A 6,795-nucleotide genomic window follows, 5' to 3' on the forward strand; every position below is an offset into this window, starting at 1 on the left:
ATTTTTGATCAGATGCAAATGTATTTCCTCTAGAGGATATTGTTTTCTTGCTGCAAAAAGCTTACATTTCGAGCATGGACAGAGAAATAATTTATCTGCTCCTACAGTATCTTTTGTGAACCTGATAAATGATTGAACTCCTTCCCGAAATTCAGCTGACTGTCGTTCTGCACCCATCCATTTTTTGCTTGGAATAGACATCACTTCAAGTAAACCTAAATGACACACATAAAAAACAAAATGATGCTACTCAATAATCTGTAAGTCTGCGAAGGATCAAATCAGATAAATTTTGCTTCTGAATGAATTGATAAAACTAAAGGAGCAGATAATAGTGAATTACTGGACACAACTACATCGATTTAGATGATCTGTAAGAATGTGAAGGATCAAATAAAATAAAACTCTCAGATAAAGTCATAAACCAGCCTCAATAAAAACCAATGATGTCTGACTCAACGTAATGCAAGGATTCTGACTTAGAACACGAGGATACAGAGTACAAGCACACAAACTTACGCCAATGATTGCCTGGCAAACAAGATGCAGCAAGCTTATTATCAATGTCATCCTACAAAAGGCGACTACAGATACTACAAAAATTATGTACCACAGGAGCCAGACAACGCAACACAACCAGCTTATCTTACAACGCAACACATGTTAAAAATAGAAGTTATAAAACTAAAGGAGCAGCGAATAGTGAATAGTGAACCTTAGTTCATGAAAGACCAAAGAAGAAATTAGAATAATATAACAATCATCACTAGCAGTTTGCATCTGATGCAAATTTAACACATATATCAACTCAAACCAGCTACACAAAGATCCTACCAAGACCGTCGCTGCTGCGAAAAGCAAAGGCGTTAAAATATAACCGATGGACAGCGAGTGCACATTCAGTATAAGATTCAAATTTAGAATTTTACTATGCAACAAAGGGTCATAAAAACACAGCACCCAAAACAATAATTGATGATTAAAGAAGAGGAACCGTTAGTCCCAAGAGACTGCGTCATAGTTTATAAAGGAGAAGAAGAGAGTACGGAGGTAAGTTAAAATAAGGGACTCAACATTACAAAATACACCAGAGAGTATCACAAACCAATTAACATGCCCATTATTGACTATGACTACACACAATTGATTGGAACTTCCCCTTAATCTCCAAATTGCCATCTTCATGGAGTTTTGTTTTCTTTTGGAAGAAAACTGTTGCACTTGTAACTATTAACTATTTTAAGATTCTCTTTCTGTAAGAATGATATCTTCCTAATCCTCGACTAGCCCTTGTAGGCGCTAGGTTTCCTTTGCTTCCGGATGACATTAACTTCCCAGGAAACGGCCAAAAAAATTAACTATACTACATGTGGTAGTTCGTAATCATTCGGTAGAAAGCCTTACAAAATCCTAAACACATCAAAAACATCAAGCCTAATATAGTAATATCCAGTGAGAATCTCTGATTGCTCATGTGATATCATGTGAAAATTATGATAAGCATGGGTAGGATGGGATTCATGGGAAGGAAATTGGCTGAGTTAACGAAATGACATAATGGGTTAAAGGGGATCTTTACAATCCCACTAAAAAGCAAGCAAGAAGTAAAGATTCAGTACATCCTATTGTGAGTACTCAGTCATGAAACCCAATTCTCCAGTAAAAATCAAACCAGTTTATCAAACCAAAATCTCTGTAATTACCGATTCTTAATAGAGATTTAGAAACCAAATTCATTCCCTTTCCATTCATGCAATAAAACTAAACACATTCCTTTCCAATTTCTACATTAACCAATTAACTAGAAAGAAGTTTTTAAATTAATCAAAATTTATGGATCTTATTAGATAATAATTTGGTCTCCAAAAATCAACTTTTGATTAACCAGACAGAAGCTTAAGAAAAAAAAACACAATTAAAGATGAAGAGGGATTTGAAATTTATTTTAATTTGATATCTTCTTCTTCTTCGATCTCCTCTTAGGTTTGTCTAGCAAAATAACAAAGATAATGGTTTGACAAAGTGAATTCAGAAACCACTTTCATGCAATCAAACTAATCAAAATTATTCTTTTCCAATTTCTAATTTAACCAATGTATCAAATCAAAATCTTTGTATATACAAGTTTGGTCTCAAAAATCAATTTTTTAAGAACAGAGAAACTGGAGAAAAACCCAGATACAAATGAATTGAAACTTACTTAATATCGTCGTGTCTTCTTCTTCTAAGTGAGAATCTCCTCAGGTAGTTAGGTTTCTGGAGGGAGAAAAACGGACGGCGGCGTGAAGAGATGAACTAAGAACTTAGAACTTCTCTTTTGGTTCTCTGAAGTTTTATCCTTTTTGGTATTGGGGTTTGCTAGAATGGAACCCGGAACCGATACGGCTCTATAGACCTATGGCAAGTAAGCCGGTGTCTTTGCTCAGCCGGTGGTTAGCCATTTTTATGGTGCGCAACAAAATATTAGTGGGGCTATTAAAACTTACAATACCCAACAATTTTAATCCGTGATTTAATGGTTTTTCAAAAATCACGCACCTACAGATTTATCACATTTGAAAATAACGGTTTTTTTGTGTTAAATAATGGGTCCCACTATTTTAATATTATATGACATAATTTGTTTGTCATACCCTAATCACACAATTAATCTGTCATTCAAAAACGTGATTTATGACCCCTTCTGGACTAGGACTAGTGATGGAGATATATGAGCATAGGTTTAGAGTTGCTCATATAGAGCTCCTAGATATGGAGCAAGATCGTTCTCTCAAAACTCTCTTTTAATTAAGTTTTTGCTCACCTTGCAACCGAGTACATCATTGCCTTTTTACAGGCTATGTTAGACCGACCTTGGAACTCTCTAACCTTCTCTAGATTTTTCTTTTGGATAAACTAGTTTGACACTTTGACTGACATTAGACTATCCTAGTTGTTTCTGGATATCTCTTGTACTTCTTATCACAACCGACGTACTCATTTGGTCTTTGCTGTTTGCACATTACAAGACTAAACTCCAGCTAACTCTAGATTATTTACTAACCTAACTCACACTTAACAAAACTAATCTAGATTACAAATTAGTTTATCCAACACTTGTACCATAGAAACCTTTTTCACAGCAGCATCTTCAGCAGGTTCTTCATCTAAGGAACTTTCCTCAGAGCTACTATTCTTTTTAGCGGCAGGCTTTAACATTAGGGACACAAGAAACCTGAAACAATGAATCGTGGAAATAGAAGTCATTTAGATATTATGGGACACAAGAAACCGAGATGCTGATGCACATTAGCATTAGGAATGCCAATCCAACTGATCAGTTTAGGCCAACTTGAACAAGCATTATGTCAAGAAGTCAATTTGAAACCTCTAAATTAACACTTCATCACATAGCTTTTCAGAAACAAGAAACATTCGTCACATAAGTCGGATAGCCATACTCTATGCATGTTACTGAGAGTAGTCCCTCATAACATAATGAATTTATCTAAATTGTCAAACCAGAAGTTGTACCACACTCGCAACAACAAAAACAATATTCTCAAGCAAATAAATTATAAGCAACATAAAACTACATCTACACAGTATTACTGGTTTTTTTTACCTCTTCATATTAAGAATCATCTGAAATGTTATCACTGGATTCTTGCTTCTTTGCTGCTGGTGCAGGAGCATTAACTTTGCTTGCTGCTGGTTGTTACATCACCGGATTTAAATAAATAAGCTAGCAACCAATAAGAAAAATCAAACAAGACAAACCTCATCCTCGCAATCACTCCCACCACAGTTATCATTGTTGGACTCTTCTTTCTTCTTGGTTGCATCCTTGCAGGTGCATGGGCTTTCCTTGCTTGGGATGCCTTGGCAGGAGGTTCCTACAAGAGAAAGAAACATGCAGAAGTTCCTACAGATAACACCATTAATATATTGGTTCAAATTCACTAGCTAGCTAAACATATTAAATTAGCAACGAATAACCTACAATATAATGAAATAGACAAACCAACTACAAGCTTTCGGAGAACAAGCTAGGTCAGCAACATATTTTAAAAGCATTCCTTATCAGGAACAACCTCTGTGAATGTAATTGGTGTATCTAGAGATCTCAATTTGATTTTCCATCTTACTTCCTTTCCCATCAAAAACACTTCCAGATCAGCATAGTGCAGATATTTCCTCGTCAGCTGAATTCAGCAACTCACCAAAACAGATGCAAACAACTCACGACCAACGAATGACTGCAATTACAAATTCAATTGTCAGGACCAAAACTAGATGCACAAGTAACAAAAGAAGTTTAAAAGATTCAGGTACCACCTAAAATTGTGCAAGCCTCGCACAAGATTGCAAATATGGTAATGATAATTCTTTGAGAAGCTCAATAATGAAGTGTCTCATCCACTATGCCCAATCTTCCTTAGTACCCCTGAAGAAGCCACACCAGATGTTTTTAATCAACTATCATTGATCGGTGAGGAAATATTTAAGTTAAAACTCATAATGACAGAAGAAAATGAAACGATTTCAAATGGTGACTGGAAGGGTAAGAATACCCTGCATCCAAACTGATATATGACTTGCTGCCTGAGATGTTTTGACAGTTCACACCTTGAGAGCGTCATCCCACCGCTACAGCTTTTCATACCTACTATATTAAATCCCACAGAACCGCATGATTAAAGTATCTCCATGAATGAAAAATGCACACAGTGAGTGCTAAAACTACAGTTAACCCAAAACCAGAAATTTAGTAAAGAATTACACAGGACAAGAAACTGAAAATTCAGTAACACAAAGTACTTAAAAGTTAAAACAGGCCCGTGTTTTATGATATGAAGTACATGATTCAGATTTTCAAAAATAGCTGCCATTTGCAGAGAAATTAATAAAACTATGTTATTATTCCATCTTTCTTTATTAAAGAGGAGATGCTGAGATATGCCATTATCAAGATTTCTAAAGTCAAAATCTTAATTCTCAATTCAAACCCACTTGTGTATCATCACATTTGACTAAGGGGTCCTACTGGTGCATCTTTCTTTATTACAGAACGTATCGTCAAAGACATTCTATGCCAACTGTTAAGGGGTCCTACTGGTGCATCATCACATTTGACTAACCTACTTACTCTAATTATACTAATCATAGATTTTACTTTGATTAATCCTGAAAACTAAGACTAGGTCCTTTCCCCCAGCACCACCTTGACTTATACTAGACAAACGTACCCTCTTTCCCGGATTAGGCATTGAAATCCAATGTACATTGTACTACTATCCTATAAAGAACTTAGTACTGTAGGAGAATCACTTTGGGAATTAAGCTCGATTTCTTTTCTTTCAATCCGACCTGCAACATGACGTCAATTGTAGGGAACGCCTAATCCAGTGATATGGTTGGAATTCAATTTTGCTAACAAAATGAACCACAATGTTTGGTTGCAAGCGACTAATGCATCAATTCGTGCCCAGACAAATATCTAGCAAAAACTAAATTCCAGCAAAATAGACCCACAGTTAGATTCATACTTACTCTGACATGGACATGAGATATGTCTACAAAATCTAGCGTCTTTGTCCATACAAACCATTCACCAATTGAAGTAGTCACCTCAACGATATCATCAGCAACACCATATACATATCGATCTCCTGATTAAGAAACAAAGAAAAAAAATAGGAAAAATAATTACAAATCTAGGGGTTTAAATGAAAATTATAAGAAAAAAAACTAAATCTGACGAGGATAATAGATTTATAACTGTAGAATTCGTAGAAAACCGGATCCATCAGTTCATAACTAGAGAAAAAATCTTCAGTTTGGATTCAAGCACACCTTACAGAATCGTTCAACTTTACAAAATTAGAATTTCTAGGTTTTAGTTATTGAAATATTGGGTTTCGATTTCTGGACTAGTTTTGATTCATGAGATTCGATTAGGAGATATGGGTTTCGATTTATGAGATCTTGGGTTTGATTTGGAGTTCTTGGCTTAGGGTTAGAAGAAGAAGCGAAAATGGGAGGAGCAATCGATGTGTGAGATAGAAGAGAATAGAAAGAAAATAAGAAAAACGAAAATAAAATGGATATAATATGAACTGGATAGACAATTTAGCCCTCAAAAAAGTTTAATAAAGGCAAGTGCGTCCTGTTTTCCTATTTTTTCTTTTTCTTTCACTAATAAGTAATAACTAATATTTGGTGCAATGTATTTGCTGGTGCGCAACGGATATAGACGTTGTTTAGGGTGAAACGTCTATATCTGTTGCACATCCTCAACATTGAAGCGTTGCTAAAATCAGGATATGGTGTAGTGTCACCATTCATATAGGCCTTCTTTTGTCTTCAATACTATTTCCACTCATCACCTTCATGAATACGTATTTAATGATATTCACTACGAAAATCAAGGATTGCATACCTATATGTATCCTTACTAGTGTCTATAAAATCCTTTCTAAAGTCTTAGCATCTAGGTTAAAATTAGTCATGACTAAACTAATATCTCATGTTCAGTGTGCATATATAGAAGGTAGGTAAATTACATATGGGATTCTTATTACTAATGAGATCGTAGATTCAAGATTAAAAGCTAATAAACCCGAAGTCATTTGTAAAATTGACTTGGAGAAGGCTTTTGACAGGATAAATTTGAGCTATATTGAGTCTATGATGAAGAAAATGGGATTCGCCAGGAAATGGTGTACCTGGGTCAAGTTTTGTTACTTTACTACTACTTTCTAAGATCTCATAAATGGTTATGCTCTTGGGTTCTTTAGTAGTTCTAGAAGAGTT

General features: G+C 35.2%; 1 long non-coding RNA gene across 3 annotated transcripts; it reads right to left on the reverse strand.

The window, feature by feature from the left end:
- Positions 1–2,768: 2,768 nt before the first annotated feature.
- LOC113353303 lies at positions 2,769–6,037 on the reverse strand. 3 transcript variants are annotated; one of them, XR_003361194.1, is made up of 6 exons: positions 5,762–6,037; positions 5,533–5,651; positions 4,554–4,648; positions 4,318–4,426; positions 3,605–4,238; positions 2,769–3,214 (listed from the first exon to the last, which is right to left on the reverse strand). It is a non-coding gene; the product is annotated as an uncharacterized LOC113353303 (long non-coding RNA). The 3 variants fall into 3 exon arrangements; XR_003361195.1 differs by having other exon boundaries at positions 3,605–3,875; positions 4,074–4,238; positions 4,554–5,651; XR_003361193.1 differs by having other exon boundaries at positions 4,554–5,651.
- Between the last annotated feature and the right edge of the window lie 758 nt (positions 6,038–6,795).

This window comes from Papaver somniferum, chromosome 2, assembly GCF_003573695.1.
Source record: "Papaver somniferum cultivar HN1 chromosome 2, ASM357369v1, whole genome shotgun sequence".
NCBI lineage: Eukaryota > Viridiplantae > Streptophyta > Magnoliopsida > Ranunculales > Papaveraceae > Papaver > Papaver somniferum.